The following is an 18,006-nucleotide window of genomic DNA, read 5'->3' as shown; positions in this document are numbered from 1 at the left end:
TGTTGCTAATAAAGCGCCCAATGAAATACTCTGAGATTGTGCCCTTGTGACGTGTGTTCTGTCCAAAGACAGCTGTGCTGCTTTTCAGACCATTTCCTTATTAGTATCAAGCTGCCAGCATCTCGTCAGTTGTTCATTCACAGTGCAGATTTGAGTTGCTCCAGTTATTCCTCCTTTTTCTGCTACCTTCATGTTGCATCATTTGTTTCCATAGGTCATGGCCAGCTTGAAAGCAGACATGGAAACAGGCGTGAGCTGTTTTTGTAAAGTCAAATAGAAGAGGCTGTGTGGGGATCAGGTAAGGAACGCTGGAGCGACTGATCGCCCGACGTGAAGTCATAATCCTCCAGTAACTTTCCTTCCGCCCGCCCTACTCCAGCCTATTAAAAACATACACACCATGGACGCTGAGAATGGAAAAAGGCCTGTTATGTCATTTAGCCCATCTCCTTGTCTGTAATGTGATTGAAGAATGCTGTAAACAGGCTACAATTTGTTTATAGTCTGACTCCCTTTGGTACTAACACACTTTGGTCTTGTCTACACTAGGGGGCTTTGCCAGTACAGTCATATTGGTATAATTAACCGGTAAAACCCTTTAGTGTGTACACACTGTTATACCGGCATAACTGTTTATACCAGTATAGCTTATGCTGTATTATACTGTAGCATTACACTGCCGTAATCTGTACAGCTATAAGCACAGTGAGGTGCGTATAATTGCAATAGTCTACACTAGGGCTTATACCGGCATATCTAAGTCCGTAAAAAATCACAGACCTAACCCGTGTCCCTATTGCAGTAGAACTTTTAGGTGTAGACCAGTCCTTATTTTATTTCTTTAACAATCTCTATATTCTGCCTTTCAGTGTTTCTCTGCGGGTGAAATTCAGCCCCAGTGCTACAGACCACTTCAGTCCCACTTAAACCCTTTTTATTCCTGTGCATAGAAACATGAAACTAGGGCAACAGCACAATTAGAAGGATCTCTCAAACCAAGCTGCACTGCATCAGCCATTGTGTAAGTCCAGTTGTGCCCACCACATCGAGCCGTCCAGAAAACCCAAGAAAAATAGCGTGCACCGTGATACAAAAGTCACGGGCACCTGTAGAGATACCTAGGGCATCACATGTCTTTCAACAGCAGTGATGGAATCCTGCATCCATCTTAAGCAAGGCAAGATTCATTGACATGCAAGAGTCCACGCCAGAGTCATTGCGCATGCACTGTATAGGCGGAGAAAAAAAGGCACAGCTTTTAGCAATTAGCATATGTTTATGCTGGAGCACCCAAGAGTCGCTTGACTTGCTTCTAGCTTTAGGTACGGTAGGTGCATGGTTGGGTGTGCCCGCCCTAAATACAGAATGCGCTTCACTGATGTGAAATCAGATTGAAGACCATTAAGTGGAGACCTGAATAAGGCCTCAAGAGTTACTTGCAAGCGCGTTATGCCATTTTCCATGGTGGAAGTCCTTGTAACGTTTGCTTTACCACTCTCTAGTCCTTTGACAGGCCAAATGCTAAAGTTCTTATTCCAGCAGAGATCCAGAGTAAGGACTGCAGGATTTGGGCCATGGCCATGATGAAATATTAAACAGCTGAAGAATTCCCCTGCTAAGAAAAATCCTATGTGTTAACAAAGGGTTGCTGTGAACCACTTTGTAATGGTTTATTAACGTTCTTCCTAGGGGGCTGATGCTCAGATAAAGTCCATTACAGTGTGTCTTAGTTTAGAAGCTGCAATTTTATTAAATTTAATTACCTTCCCCCTTAAGCTTTCAATAGGAGAGTGGTTTCAAAGCAAGGGTGACTTCTATTTTGCATTTAACTTAGTTTTCCTGTGGGAGTTAGGTGCATCCAAGAAAACATCCCAGTTTCTTGTGTTTTGTCGGGCATTAGGGCAGTCGAATATGGAAAACACTCCAATATGGGAATACAAGGCAGGTCTCCAGCTCTTAGTCAGTCTGTGAAATCCCCTTCTGTGCCATATTTCAGAAGCATGTTGCATTACCGTTTTATCTGATGGAATAGCTATCAACTTTAGCTTAGAAATGAAACTCTATGGAAAACTGGTGCAAGCTATCTATAGGTTTGCACTGAGAATATACTTTTGATGAGTTGCTACAACCATAGTCATGCAAGTTATATTTAACATTTATATTACTGCAGCCTCCAAAGACCTCACCCAAGACTGAGACCTTTTGTTAGGTACCAGTGCTGCCAACCTTTGCGACTTTGTCACAAGTCTCATGATATTCTGTGGTGTTCTTAAAGATCCAGCTCCTGGAGTCTTGTCATTCTATCAGAGCTTCAGCTTTCATTGAAAAGAAAAAGGATGCTCTAACTCTCATGGGTGTGGGGAAAAGCTTGACAACATGAAGCCTAAAGGCTTAAAAAACAAGAACACAAATTAAAAAGAAATCAAAATTAATTGTTAAGCCCATCTTATTTTTTGGGGGGGGGGAGGGCTTAACTCATTATGTTTTTATGTTTGTGGTTGGCAATACTGAGGGTGTTTTACAAACTCATTGATAGGTGCAGTATCTTTCCCCAAAGAGAATATATTTAAGAAGCACGTAACATCGCAGATTTTTAAGGCCAGAAAGGGACCATTTATAACACATGCATAGCACAGGCCATAGGATTTCATCCAGGTAATTCTAGCCTAGTAATGGGGGGAAGCGGGGAGTGTAAATTGTGTGCAGTGATAAAGGATTATATGGTAGTGGGGAACTGGCTTGATCCCCTTTGTTTCTAGACAGTCAGACGTTTGGGTTTTTAAAAGGTGTAGAATTTCTGTAAAGAAAGTGCCCTATCGTTTGGGAGGTGCTATTATTCTTATTTTATTGTTCTTTCCAGCATCACCAAGAACTCAGATGCTGACTCCCCGCAGCTGTAAACCTTTACATGAGGGGCGACTTTCATTTAAGCCACACACAAAAAAAGTCCCTGAGAAATGCCACAGATGCAAAAACAGCTACAGCACAATGGATGCTAAACGGCTAGAGCATAAGCCCCCTAGAATGCAATGCTGATAAATTGAGTCCTTTATCTTCAAAGATAATTGCATCTGTGAGAGGAGGATTTGATCTGCCACTTTGCTTCACAAGATATTAATTCTGCAAGACTAACACTTACAAACAAGAACTCCAAAGACGGCATGCATAGACTACCAGATTTTATACATATGTGTGTGTATATGATATATACACACACACATGCATACGCACACACTGAGATTGTGGCAAGGGGAAGCCCTTGGACTTTGTTCTTTACACAACTATGCAAGTTAGCACAGGCCAAATCTTAGTTGGTGTAAGTGAGAACAGTGGTGTTTACCCCATGGTGCTTTTGGATCCACTATTACAGCTCAATACGATTTGTGATGTGGACTGTGTATTTGGGTCTATTCTGGACAGTCACATAAGATTTGCAGGAGTGTTCCAGATAAGCGCACACATAGACGATAAGAGACCCCCATCAAATTTAAATTACATTTTGGTCTAAGATGATAAAATCTCTCAAATGTCTGATTGTGCCAGATTTCCACCTGACCCCAGCACTGTCAAACCTAAATCCCCACCAGATCATTCCTTGAAATGAATGTTGATCTGGATCTGAATCTGATCCGGATCCCAGCTTTGCTTTTCACTCTGGGTTAGAATTTACAGAGGCAAGTCAAATAAAGTGTTGCCTAATCTTGTAAAGAAATGTGAGGAGACTGCTCCTGGGTAGTGGAAAGTACCCTTCCTTTGTTACAAATCTACCCAGTGCCTGCCAGGGGCAGTGAGGGAAGGAGTACTCCAAACAGGTTGCAGCTCATTCTCTCCCCGCAGCAAGTTGTTTCCTGCAGCAAACGCTACTTGAAAGAAGCAGAAATAAGACACATAAATAAACCCCAGTGCTTCTGCGGAAATCCAATTACTGCTGCTGAATATGCAGCATGCCAATATCTCAGCCACTCAGATGGCATTGCCTGCTGCATGCCTAAGTGGAATTGAAGGAAACAGTGGTTTGCAAGGGCCACCTGACCTTGCTTCAAACTTTACAAATTGCAATAGCGAACTGCCAGCCCTCAGACAGACATGGGACAAGAAGCTAGGCTGTGGTGGGGAGGGATAGCTCAGTGGTTTGAGCATTGGCCTGCTAAACCCAGGGTTGGGAGCTCAATCTTTGAGAGGGGCATTTAGGGGACTGGGGTAAAAATCTGCCTGGGGATTGGTCAGATTGGTCCTGCTTTGAGCAGGGGGTTAGACTAGATGACCTCCTGAGGTCCCTTCCAACCCTGATATTCTAGGGTGGTGGAACAGATCCTCAGTTAACTCCAATGGAGCTATGCCAATTTATACCAGCTGAGAATCTGGTCCCACCTCACCTTTGGGAGTGGGCTCCAAAGTTTAATCCCTGAGCCCTAAGGGAGAGGATGCTGACCCCTCACATTTCTGCCTGGTGATCGCTTCCCATTCAATTCTACTAGTGAGGCAGCATTGCTAGTGGATAGTGCTCTGGACAGGGACTTGGGTTCTTATCTCAGCTCTGTCGCTGGCCTGTGCCTCTCTGTTTCCCATTCTGTAAAATGGAGGTAATGAGACTGACCTCCCTGGTAAAGCACTTTGAGATCTACTGATGAAAAGGGCTAGGTATTATTATTATTATTATTACTCAAGAAGCCAGGGAGAGAGTCCCTCTGAGGTCCCAATCCTGTAATGAGTCCCATGCAGGCAGACCCCTGTGCCCACGTAAAACGCATTGGAGGATCGGGGCCTCACTGACATTAGGATCCAAGTAAAGTTAGTGGAAGACGCTGCTAGCGTATCACGCAAAAGCTATAATAAAAAGTAGTTAACACATTACAGGCTTGCTCTGTCTTTCATTAAAGTGGGTGGGAAAACTCCCCCATCCAAACTCCTGTCAACCCCTATATTTCTTGCTAGGGAAAAGAGCTGCTTTAAATATTTCAGCAAAGGAGTTTGAGTTTATTAAAGATGGAACGGCAAAGAGTTCACAAAAGTCCGCTTGAGCTGGCCAATAGTCTGTTAACGATTAGTTCAATCCTCCTAGCCTTACTCCGGTCAACTCCAAAGTGAAGACTTAAGCCCAGATCTTGCCGTGAGCTCTCCACAGCTTGCACCATGCGGAGATCATTGCAGGGTCAGGGCCGTAAAAATGGCAGAGACGTGTACATTTTAAATAATTAATGACCGCGATGGCACAGTAGTTTAGTTGAATTGTTTGTTAAGAGCCGTGTGTGCTCAGTGGTAGCTAATATTGCAGGAAACCACAGGCCTGGGATTAAGAGGCTGCATGCTACACCAGCTGCTGTAAGTAACTTACTGGTCAGGGTGTGTTAGCCACCCTCCCCTGTGCTTGGTCCACAGAGGATGTGAGTCTGGTACATCCCCAAGCTATAGAGCCCTGTCTGGTTAACTCAGAGAGGTGGGAAAACTGTGGCCCGTGGGCCACATCCAGCCTGCAGAACCATCCTGCCAGGCCCTTGAGCTTCTGGCCGGGGAGCCCAGCCCCTGGCCCCTCCCCTGCTGTCGCCCCTTCCGCACAGCCACAGTTCGCGGCGCTGCCAGAGCTCTGGGCAGTGGGGCTGCGAGAGTCACCGGCCTGCCCCGGTGCTCTAGACTCTGCGGCGGTGTGGCTGGCTTCTGAGCACCAGAAAATGAAATAATGGTGGAAAAACTGGAAGATTGGCGGGGGGGGGGGGGGGCTGGATTAATTCCAGTTGGTGGGACCATGGGAATGAGCTGAAGAGAGGATTCAGAAGTGGGCTTTTTTCCTCACTCTGGGATGTTCTGAATTTCTCTTTTCGTTAAACTGCCCGGATTTTCCAAAATGTCCAGTTTGGGACACAAACCAGGAAATTCTGATTCAAGACACAGGTGCCCAGTTCTGGCCCTTCTGAGTGACCTTGGGTAAGTCACTTTGCCGCGTTGTGCCTCAGCTTTCCTGTCTGTAAAATGGGGATACTGATACTGACCTTCTTTGTAAAGTCCTTTGAGCTCTACTGACGGAAAGTGCTGTAAAGAGCGAGGTATTATTATTATTATTGATCATTAGCTACTCCTGAAGTCAATGGATGATAAATGCATGTATTCCAGGGCAGAATTTGTCTCATTATATTCTGTACTGTGGTGCTGAGACCCTGCGTTTCCCATTGACTTCAGATGGAGTTGTGGGTGCTCAACACCTGTGAAAATCAGGTCCTAACATTTCCTCCCCCCACACTCACAGCTTCACGAGGATGGTGACAATAACTTTGAATTTCCTGGGGTAGGTAAGTTTACGCCCCCTACCCATTACACAGCTATTTAAAAATGACTTTCTTTTTCTGCCTGCAGACCCTGCAGTGATTTTCAGTTCTCCTTGCAGATGTGCTGAACTGTTGTAAAACTATCTGACACCAGCTGACAGAACAGAGGTGTGTTTGGAAACTATAGAGCAGTGTAACCAGTCCAATGGTTAAGGCCTCTTTTGCATTCCCCTCTCACTCTCCTCCCCCCAGCATAAGCTGTGACGTATCTTTAAACAGAAAGGTTTTGTGCCTGCTAAAAGGAAATGACCAAATAGGAAAAACTGGCAAACTAAATAAACTGCAATCAGACAGAACTTTCTGAAATGCTCCTTTAACACCTTGCGTGAACTGTTAGTTTCTTAGAACACATGAGAAAGTTTTACTTGGACATGTTGGAATTGATTTTTCTTGTTAATTAGAAGCCTAAATTCTCACTGAAATAAATGGGTTTTTCTTTGCGGAGAAAGCTTGCAGAACCACAGACCGCCTGGAAATATTATTACAACTCTGGGCCCGATTCTGCCAATACTTATGCATGTGAGTTAGATCCCAATCCTGCAGACACATGCACCCGTTTAACACGTTTGCAAGTAGCCCCGTTGTGTATAAAGCAGTTGTCAACCACAAACATTCAAAAATCATGTCATGCCTCCAAAAATAATGACTGACTTTCACTGACCTTTGTAAAGGGTTGAGAGCTACTCATGAAAAGTGCTATATAAGAGCTAGGTGTTATTAATTAATATTAATTGATTAAGAAAAGGAGGTTTCTAAAAAAATGGTTCTCTGGCTTCCCAGCTTTTAGCATGCACTCAATTCACATTGCCAAGGTTTTTCTCTGCAACTGTGAGGGCTAGAAACTTCTTTAAAAAAGAAAGTTCAGGATCTCATGAAATCATTTGAGTCCAGGAGCTGGGCCTTTAAGAAAAATACCAAATATCATGAGACATGCCATACAATCAGGAGAGTTGGCAAGGCAGGACTAAGGTTAAGCACAGGCGTGCCTGTCAGGGCCCTAGCATTGCATGTGCCCCTTTGTAATCAATCAGTGTTGGTCACTTGCTATTGAAGTCCTGGGTTTTGATCAGACTTGGTGTACAGGCTTTTTTCACAGGGGACCAACTCTTAAGGGCAGTCGGTTCGGTGCCAGCATAAAGAGTAAAAACCCAGGATTGCGGCCCCCAAGTGAAGTTCTCATGAGATCCTCCAGATTTTTTATTTATTTATTTTTTTAGCAGAACTGGCCTCCCAGATTTCCCGCTTGCAATGGCTCATTTCAGCCTTGCAAACAGCCCGGTGACTATTGCAGGTCAGGGGGGAGCAGGGGCCATGCCCTGCAGTCCGCAAGGCCCAGAGTCGCCTCCCGCTCTGCACAAACGAATTGCGTTGGTGAAAAAATTTTTTTCCTACCGATCAAAGGAAAGGGCAAGTGGCAGGGCCGGGGCGGCGTGTGAATGGACCCGGCGCGCTGGCTGCTTTGCAGTGCAGTGCAGTGCGGTGCAGTGCAGAGGCTCTGGCACCGGCCCCTTTAAGAAGCCCGGGGACTCGAGGGTTGCAAGCCAAGCTGTTTGTTTGCTGCAAGCCGGGAAGCTTTGGGGATCGCTGCGATCAATCTCCCTGCCCCCGGTCCCTCCCCGCCCCGGCTCGCAGGGGAGGAGCAGGAGCAGCCGCCGCCGGAGCGCAAACTTGCTCCTTTGCAAAGGCTCCGGCGAAGAGAGCAGCCGCCGCAGACAGACATCTTAGAAAGGGAGCGAGGAGCGGCGAGGAGGGTTCCGGGAAAACAGCCCCCCCGGCTCTGGATTTATAAACACCGCAGCAGAGGGAAGGGGACAGAAACCGAGCCGCGCGCGCCTCCTCCTCCAGCAATTGATCCAGGGGATATTTGGGTTGTTTTTTCTCTCTCTCCCCCCCCCTCCAAACACACTTGCTCATTTCCTTCCCAAACTCCCCCCCCCAATATTACTTTACGGATCCTCGTTATACCAGGAGAGAAGAAGGAGGAAGATTTGCAAGAAGAAGCGATTAGCAAAGGCACTGGGTAAGGGGGGGGTTCCCCCCGCAGACTTACTTTCTCCAAAACAAGCACAAGGGGGGGGGATGTGTGATTAAGGGGGAGGGGGGCTTTGCATGCCAGAAGGAGCGGAATGGATAAAAGTCACTTTAAATGCATTCGTGCCTTTAAAAAACAAAAAACCCCCAGCCCGGCCATTCCCCAGAAGACTGGCGGGTGTCTGCAAAGCGATCAGGGTAATTCGGACTTTTCCCGGGCAGCCCTTCCTGTCCCACAGCTTGGCTTGTGTTCTGACCGCTCTTCCGAAAACATAACATGCCCTGTCCTGGGGTGGCAGACCCCCCCCCCCGCTCAGCCCCATCGCGTCTAGACTGGGATCCCCTGCAACTAGATCTCGGGGGGTGATTTGCTGAGCAGCTGCTTGGCTAACTCCTGCGTTAGAAGGGTTTAAAAAAAATCCTCTCTAGGGGAGAGAGAGAACTATTCTCCCCGCCCTAAGGTCGATGTAATTGATCTTCCTTCCCACCCCAAATGCTCCCTCGTGAAAGGATGAGGGGTGGGGGCGAGGAAAGGCGAGAGGAGTTGGTTCTAGCCCTTGCTAATTGGCGGTGCTCATTAACTGGGGAGGAAGGCTTGGCATCTGCACACACGGAGTGGAACTTGTCCATACAGCATCCTAGAGGGAAAAGCATGAACTGGCGAGGCCTTTGCTCTCCCTTCCACACCCCAGCTGAAATCTGTATGAGCTGGGAAGAGGGGTGGGGAAGGAGTTTGGGAGAGAGGAGAAACCGCACACAACTATTAATAGTCTCCGAATCCAGAGCAGATACTTGTGAATTGTGGGAGCCAATGAACCGAGGAATGCTTATTTTAGGCAGGTGTGTGTGTGTCTCTGTATAACTGAGCGGCTGTTGTGTAATATCAAAATTTGCAGTTGAAAGCTGCTTTGAACTAGGACATTTTTCAAGGGACAATGAAGCTTCCTCTCCCCGGCACGCTGTAGGCTTTCCTTTCATTGGAGCTGCGCTCTATGGTACTTTGGAAAGTTGGCTTTGGTAAATCGATTCTTCTGCTCCTACCCTTGTGATCTTGTGTCACTTCTGTGTTTTTAAACCAACAAGTACTGGTCCCCTCCCCCTTTCCGCCCAGATTTCTCTCTTCCAAATGGCTGCCTGTGACATTCTTGTTGGGACCCCAGGGAGTTTTTTTTTAAGGTCTATTAACGATATCGAAGTGATTTTGAAACTGGAAGCGGAACATAGGGAAATGCAGTTGACTTGGCAGCATGTCTTGTGATGCAAGATGCATCGTTTCATTGTGCATGTAAATAGCCGGCCCTTTATTTTGTCCTTTATTTATACATTGTTCTTATTTCTGTGGTTGTGTGTAGCCCTTTTGTTGTTGTTTATCTTCAGACTGTGACTGTCATGTATGTTTGAAGCTCATGGCTTAATGCCTACATGAGATCCCAGTGAAACTAATCCGTGTCAAAGACACAGCATGGAGCCAAGTGGAAATCTAGACCCAGTCAAGTTTCTCACTGATACATTACATATTTTTAGATGTGTTAGAGAAAATAGTGCTGTTACGGCCACCGAGCAGCTCTCATCCGTACAGAAATAAGAACTACTGAGCCCACTTACCTGCAAATGTTGAGTTTAGTGGCTTATATGTAAATATTTATGATGGATAAACAGGGCTGGTCTGATGGTGTCTGGGCAACAAGTGTACATTCCACTTTTGAACTGTAATCTCTGGAGTGATAAAATGAAAACTGACAAAAAAGCAATTTCCTGTTCTCTCTCCTGACCCTACGCTTGTTCCTTGACAATGCACAAAGAGCAGACTCACTCTGTGGTGAAGCCAACTGCTTCACTGTATTGGCTCACACCAGACTGACTGGAGCAGCAGAAGCTACATGACTGTCTATCCTTCCTGTGGCTTCTTGGGCCTGGGGCTAGGGGTTACATTTTGGCCCAGTGAGACCAGCCCTGTTTCCACTACAGTAAGCTCTGTATACTCTGCATGTGATTGGAAGGTACTTAGTAGGATTGCAAAAACATCTGTTTGTAGTCAAGGTGTGATCTGACCTCACTTTGTGTTCAGCTAAAGAATTTTGTATGAAAGGAACGTGCTGATGATGCTTTAGGCGGGTGATAGCTCTGATTTTTTTTTAATTTATCTTCCCCAATCTCATTTTCTGTGAATGTGCATTTATGATTTGAACGCTTCTGTGACCTCTGCTCCAGTGAGCTAGCCAGGAAAACACCAGCTGTTAAGATTTAGCTATCTGCTGTTGATTATCAGTAACCTTGATAAATCTGTATAGATGCTAATGTGACTTCTAGGCATTGCGTAGCTGGATAGAGGTTCCCATTTGCTCCTAGCCTAGGATTTGTAAGGGTGGGTGAGAATATATCTAGTATTAGCTTGCAGAGAAGAATAGGTGTGTAATATTAAAAGTTTATAAGCTGGGGGTCACCTCATGCAGTCCAATCTCCACTGGTGTCAATGGCCAAATAAGTGAGAGTTTTGCCAAGATTTCTCCACTTCTCCCCCCCCCCCCGCCCCGTTTGGATTGCTGACTCATTAAGGAACTTTGGGGAGGTCAGTTAACCTCTATCTACCTCTGCTTACCCAGCTGGATAATGGATAGAATGCCTACCTGTAAGCATTAATGTTTGCAGAGAGTTTTGAGATCACTGAAATACTATAGAAGAGCAGCACAACATATGACAGTATTACACTGGAAATCCATGTGCAGTTACAGCCAATGCATTTGCAAAATTTACCTGGGTTATCGAAAGCAAATAAATGCAGTGAATTATCACAGAGGTGAAAGTGTGTGTATGTGTATGTAGGGGGATGGGCAGGTGCAGTGGTATTGCCCACAGTGACTGAGAAAGGAGGTAGCAGGGAGTGAGTGGGGGGAGGGGAGGGAGGAGAGGACGGGAAGAGGTAAAAACTCTATTTCAGCCATGTTGAACTAATGACTAGACATCCCCAAGGAGATGTAAGAGAGACAGGGAAGGTGGTTTTCCCCTTCGGATAGGCGACAGGTCTGGAGTAGAAAGGTAGATCTGTGAGTTGACCACATAGAGTTGGTAGTTGAATTTGTGGTTGACATTTCTTAGCTTTAAGGTGGAGCGGTAGAAGAGAAGGGGACCCAGCACCAGAGCCCCGTGGAATCCCCACAGAAAGTGGGATGAGGAGATTAGATGAATGTAATTAGAGTTGAAAAGGGGATTTATGATTGCTCCTGTCTTGGCCTCCCTACAGATACTAATGCTCCCGGTTTGGGGACAGTCGTGACACAAGAACACAGAGACGTTGAGAGGGGAATGGCTTATTGCAGAAGAAGTCTACGTTCTCCAGAGAGAAATTACTGCACCATGTGATAGATTTAACCACTGCCAGGAGTTCCTATCAGAAATTTTTCACCACTTATCTGTATGGGTCAGGATAGACTGTGCATCTTGGCAGTGGCTCTTTAGATTCAGGAATCCTAAGGGGCCCCTTGCCAGGTGGCTGGGGGAAAAACTGCCATGCTGTGACTTCATAGTCACACAACAGCTGTGGGCGCAATCATGGTAATGCTGATGGCCTCCTTGGGAGGCTAATGGCAAACACTGCCTTAGGCGGGAGAGCAAGGAATTGGTTACTCAAAGGAATGAGTGTTCTCTGGAAGAGATGGCTGTCTCCTCCCTTCCCTTCATTTGCAGAAGTGCAGTGGTTCCTGGTTCACTCCCTGGAGCACAGGGTGTGGGGTTTCAGAAATGGACTCTAGAGCAACTAAAAGCTTCCCAAAGAGAGGATCCTGATTTAGAACAGTGTGTGATTAGAAAATCATTTGGCAAATGCAGCTACTTTGCAACTCAGCATCCCCTCAGAATACCACAGTAAAAGCTTTCTGGTCACAGTGGGGAATCTCAGAGTTGACAGATAAGAGATTGCATAAAAGATGGGAGAAACCAGCTGGTTGTACCAGATAACCTCAGAACCTCCTTTTTCACTGTATGTCATAAATGTAAAACTGCTGGATATTTTGGGCCTGCCAAAAGCATAGCCAAGCGAAGAGAACATTTCTGTTGAGGGAAATGCGGGCAGGATGTAGAAATGTGATACTTATGGTACAAAGAAGGCCCCCCCCCCAAGATAGGGAGAACCCCTATGCAACAGTGTCTCATGGGGGCACCTGTGGAGTTAATTGCTTTTGGTGTGCTTGGTCTTCTGCCTGGGACAGAGACTGTCAGTCAATATTTTTTTGGTAGCTATGAACTGTCATTGGATTTTATACCATGCAAGGCTTTGCTGCGTTTGAGGCCGTGTGTAAATAATTTCTTAAGTAAAATTGCATAACTTGTTTTAGATTACCCAGAGTTCGTTATGAGTGTGTGTGATCGCAGAACACCACTATACTGAGCAAGTGTGTTGCTTTCAATTAATTTATTAGACGAGAAACCTGAATAAAAGTAATAATACTTAGCACTTGCGTTTCACTTCACACGTTTAAATATACATTACAAGCTAATAACAAATCCTCATACCCCTTGTGAAGGAAGAGGAAGAGATTATTATAGTTATTTACCAGGTGGAGTGGAACGAAAAACAAATAAATATTCAAAAGTGATTTTTTATTTTTTTTTTGGTGCCCAATTTGAGAGATCTTAAAGGGGCCTGAGTTTCAGAGGGCAGATACTTAGCACTTGATCCTGTTCCTGCCAAACCAAATGGTCTTGTTCTGACCAAATCACTAGACATTGCTGGAAATTTAGGCCTGAGGTCCAAGGCTTCAGAGTAATTCAGTTGAAGACCTAGTGAGTGTTGTTAAATATTTGGCTGTGTGATATCGTTTGGTGTCTTTGGTCTGTCCGATACAACCTTAAACAGCTAGTTAATTAACATAATTTTTTTTTTACACTTCTTCTTGTTTTCAGTAACCCAGATTTAATGCACAGAAGTTTAACAATGTAATGGGGACCAAGTTTTTTTTATAACACAAGCTATATTTTTGCAATTGTTGCATAGCTATTAATTTTTACTTAAGGTGCATTACTAATATTTTATACTAAATGTAATGCTTAACTGCTAGAATAGATGCTTACAACCTTCTATGAGAAGGTGTATTGCATTCCCCGGCTGAGCAGCACTCTGTTTTAGCAAAAGAGTTAGTAACATAATTTTTACCAAGCTTTTTAGAGTTAATTTGCTTGTGATGCTAATTCCACTTTTAACTATATGTTACAATTTGTGCTTCTAATCAATAATTCCCTTTAACATAACAAAAAAGATAAGTGTATAACAATTAAACCAAACCCTTTGAGGGTATTTACATTTTTATGACACTTTGTTGTGTTTGGGAGCCAAAGGTGGAAACCTGTTGAAATTGTTTAGTTAGCTTTACGCATAAATTGTGTTAAAACATTTTTATAACTATATTTAAAAGTGCAAACAAGTTCATAAAAACCCAAACAAGAAATTGACATTTTGTTAACATTACCTTTACCTTAATGCTGAGGTTTCCCCTTACATTTTGTTTCTTTGAATAAAAAATAAACTGTGACTAATAAAGAATCATTTTTGTTTTCAGTTGCATTATTTGTTGAGGCAGAAATTTGTGTGTGTATATACACACACACACACACACACACACACACACACACACACACACACACACACACACACACACAATGCAGTTGAAAACACACTCACACTCACACTGTGTGTGTGTGTGTGTGTGTGTGTGTATATATATAACTGAGATCTTTTTGAGCTTTAAAAATAGGTATTAATAATATTATGCTTGTACCCCAACCATAATACCGTATTAAAATAGTATGGTACCACTTATATGTATATATTTTAAAAAGGTATAAAATTGACTTTTGTTGCAACAAAATAAAAATAATAAACTAGCTTACTTACCAGATCAGTAGTCGGGGGTCAGCAGTGTTAGATGTTTGGCTGCGTGTGTGGTCCAGCTCTGCGACACATCCTCACGTGAACCGCCCAATGACCACAAACCCCATTAAGGTGCGAAGGTGCCCGGCCAGGTTTATTGTCGACGAAGCACAGTAATAGCACCTGGCAGACTCTACGAGAATAGTAACTAATAGGTGCCCGTGCCAATGGATGCAGCTCGGTGAAGTGAATGTAGAGATGATGCCTCCTGAAAAAGGGGGCTCGCGAAGAGGGGCATGAAGGAGGGAAGGACAGGGGCTTGGCAGACAGCGTGAGCGTGTGCAGTAGTAGACTCTGTGTTACAGGGCATGAATCTGGTAGGAGATGGAAGGAAACAAAACCGAGCAGGAGGAAATGAGCAGGGATGGGTTGAGAGGCAGCATGGTCCAGTGGATAGGGATGCTGGACTGGGAGTCAGAAAACCTGGCGTCCATATCCAGCTCTGTCCAGACCGTGGATGAGTAACATCCCCTCTCTCTGTGCCTTTGTTTCCCTTCCCACCCTTTTGTCTCATCCATCTCGGTTGTAAGCCCTTTGGGGCAGGCATTTTCTCTTACTAGGTGTGTGTACAGCACCTAGCACAGTGGAGGCCGGCTCTTGGTTGGGGCTGCCGGATGCTACTGGACCACTATGGATGTTTAAAAGAGAGGAGGCCAGTGAAGGTGTTTGAGGAAGTGGGGTGATGCAGTTGGAGTGGCAGAAGAAGGAAGGCTTTAGGAGGTCTGCATAGGGAGCAGTCCTGCTCCTGCTAGAATGAGTTGTCTGACCTTCACTGGGTGCAGGGTTGAGTTTTCCTGGCTATGCTGCAGTGGGGTATGGGAAGGTCGGAAAACAGGCCATAATTGCAAGGTGAGAGATGCCCACCGTGGGGGCTGGAGTCTTAGCCGTAAAGGTGAAGAGAAAAGGACTGCCTCTAGCTGTGATACCGAGCAAGGGCCAGAACGTAGGATACGTTTACGTGACAGCCGCACAGCTACGGCACTGCAGCTGTGCCACTGTAATGCCATAGTGTAGGCGGAAGGGGTTTTTCCGTCCATGTAGGTGATCCACCTCTCTGAGAGGTGGTTGCCAGGTTGACGGAAGAATCCTTCAGGGCACAATATTTTTCACAGCTCCCAGCTATGTAGCCAGCTCAGCCTCAGCTGTAAGTATAGACCAGCTCTTTGTGAGAACTGGGTTGTGAGGGGAAAAGGGCGAGCAGACGGGCGTCGAAGTAAGTGCCTCTTGGGTGACCCTGGCAATGATGATAACACTTAGCTCTATGAAGCACTTTCTATTTTCAGAATGCTGAACAAACATTAGCTAATGTAAAGGAGAGCGGCGCTGGCTCGTTACCGGGAAGGGAAGTAACTCCAAATTAACTTTATGATCCATGAAACTGAAGGTTATTTAAAAAAATAATAATTTAAATGAAAACACTGACGTTTTCAAGAGTAGCTGAATGCATCGGTTGTTTGATGTCTTCCATTTTTTTTCTTTTCGTCTGTTTTTTTTGGCTCGGGAACCAATTATAGGCAATATCAAATTACGCTTGGATTTGAACCTACATTGCTCTTTAGTCAGCCAAAAGATTTTTCTCTTAACCCTGATGCCATAATGTTTGATTTAGAAGGGTTGGCAGCAACTTTTCTTTCTTTGGGTGTGCTTGCTGTTAAGTGTAGGGAAACTCTTCAGAACTGTGTGACAGGTTTAAAAGAAACGACCCTAAATCTGGTCCTGTTAAATACGATGCAGCCGTGTTTTCTAGAAGACTTTTCTCGCAGACTGTATCCCAGGACACTTCATGGCACAAAAACTTAGGAGGCAGCAGAGGTGTATGAATTGTAGAAGATGTTGTTGTATGACAGTTTTAAAGCATTCAGTTATGAGGCCAGTGTCTGAGGGAGGAGAGATAGAAAGATGGTAGGAGCTCTGTAGGAGGAGGCTGCTGGATTTACAGAAGGGTCAGAGGGGGCAGTTGGTGCTGGAATACACTGAAGAAGAAGTCAGGAGGAGACAAGAAGATTCCAGTAGTCTGGAGTAGATCCCTGTAGAAGGGCATTTCTGAGATGAATGGGGAGCCAGTGTTTTGTGTGGTGTGGCTTGGTGTGTGGTGGGGCCATATTTCTTGTGATGTAGAAGAAGGCAAGTGGCAGCAGAGAGAGAGAGCTTCTGGAGGAGGCGACGGCAGCGGAGGGAGTTGGGTGGTGGCAAGGGGCAGACATTAGAGATGAAGGGAGGAGCTGGAGGAGGAGAGCTCAGGTCGCAAATGATGACTTCAGGAGTGTGGGCAGTACAGAGGAATATGGTCTGAGTCATGGAGTAGGACTGGGCTGTTTGAGGCCTGGAACCCAGGCTCTGAAGACCGAAGTGTACAGATGTGCTGATAAAAATGGGAGTTGGCCTGATGGAGACGCCAGGGAGGGTGTCTAGGGAGGCAGAGCTATTGATTAGACGCACAGAAGTCTGTGCTTAGGGTAGAAAGCGGCCAAGCAAGGAGGAGTTTGTGCAAGGGGCAGTAATGAAGCCTGAGTGACGCCTCAAAGGAGGGGTCTGAGAACAGAGGTGGAACCACTGACCGAAGCAGAGTGACTTGATATCCAGGAGCGGTGCTATAATGGCTGGGGATCCAAGTCGCCTCCTTAGCTGTGGAATTGGGAGGCGAGGGGGCTGTGCATGTGGGTTCCCAAGTCCTCACTGAAGCTAGAGGGGTTGGTCTTGCTCCTGTTGGCCTCAGTGGTGCAGGATCAGAGCAGGGCAGCCCCTCTGGGCAGGGGGTGTTGGATGTGGCTGAGGACAAATGGTTCAGGCTTCCTGGGGAGAAATGTGCTGAAGAGTGTTTACCTCGAGAGGGCACGTGGAGGAGGACATGAGAGATCCAAAGACAGGAGGGGAAGAGGAGGGGAGCCTTGGCAACCAAAGTTAGCCAGAGTGACTGGACCCTTCTGGGAGGAGATTTCCCAGCAGGGGCGGATGGGGGAGGCAGAGGATGTTGCTAGTATTCGCTGATAGCCACAGGCCCATCTGCAGCTGTGCGTGAGTACACATGCCAAGGCAGGGAAGACCCACAGGATTTCCTTTCTGTCGTGCTGGCTGTTGAGTTCGTATCTAGCCAAGTGTCCTTGGTTTCTCCTCTCCTTGTGGGAGAGAGTGATTTACATAATAACACAGAGCGTGGGCTTTATTTAGAGTCGGTTCTCTGACATAGCAGTGGAGAGCCTGACGTTTATGGGCGGAGCCAAACTTCCTTAAAGCGTGGGGTGGGGAGAGGGGTGGTTGGATGCGGGGTTTGGTTTGCACTCCTCTCCAGAGCTCAGGCTGTAACATGGATGAATTCCTCACCCTGCGTAGATCTATGAAGCACAGTGACCTGGGTCTGACCTGAAGCAGTACTTCAGTGCCACGTGTCTTTAGTGATGGGGATCCAGAACTGTTAATATGCTCTTTTTATTTCTAAACCAGTCTCTGGGCAGGCAGAAAAGGGAACAGCTGTAATAGGAAATTTAGGATTTTTCTAGGAGTCTTTGACTCTCAAGGGCTGTAAAAATGGAAAGGGATGCACTCGAGGCGTTATCTCCAAAACGTAATCTGCTCTGCTAGCCAGAGGCATTTGCCAGCGTTAAAAACCAAACCTCCAACCCTTTACAAACTCTGTTCACTCTGCACACATGCACAGCAGTTAATAGAAAGGCAGGATGGTCCAGTGGTTAGCACTCTAGCCTGGGATGTAGGAGAACTTGGTTTTATTCCCTG

The 18,006-nt window shown here is 45.7% G+C and overlaps 1 protein-coding gene across 5 annotated transcripts in view; it reads left to right on the top strand.

Annotated features, from left to right (window-relative positions):
- Positions 1-281: 281 nt before the first annotated feature.
- The window catches only part of NCOR2 (nuclear receptor corepressor 2), a 404,125-nt gene continuing 386,400 nt past the window's right edge, over positions 282-18,006 (top strand). For 3 of the 5 annotated variants that reach the window (XM_044990013.1, XM_044990008.1, XM_044990014.1), the window contains exon 1: positions 7,876-8,340. The gene's annotated coding sequence lies outside the window, so the exon portion shown is untranslated. Of the gene's footprint in view, positions 299-7,875; positions 8,341-9,351; positions 9,369-18,006 lie in introns of those variants that run through there. The other 2 variants (XM_044990011.1, XM_044990012.1) reach the window with 2 other exon arrangements.

The sequence above is a fragment of the Mauremys mutica genome, chromosome 16 (assembly GCF_020497125.1).
Source record: "Mauremys mutica isolate MM-2020 ecotype Southern chromosome 16, ASM2049712v1, whole genome shotgun sequence".
In the NCBI taxonomy this organism is placed as follows: Eukaryota; Metazoa; Chordata; order Testudines; family Geoemydidae; genus Mauremys; species Mauremys mutica.
This window is presented reverse-complemented; position numbering and strand designations above follow the sequence as displayed.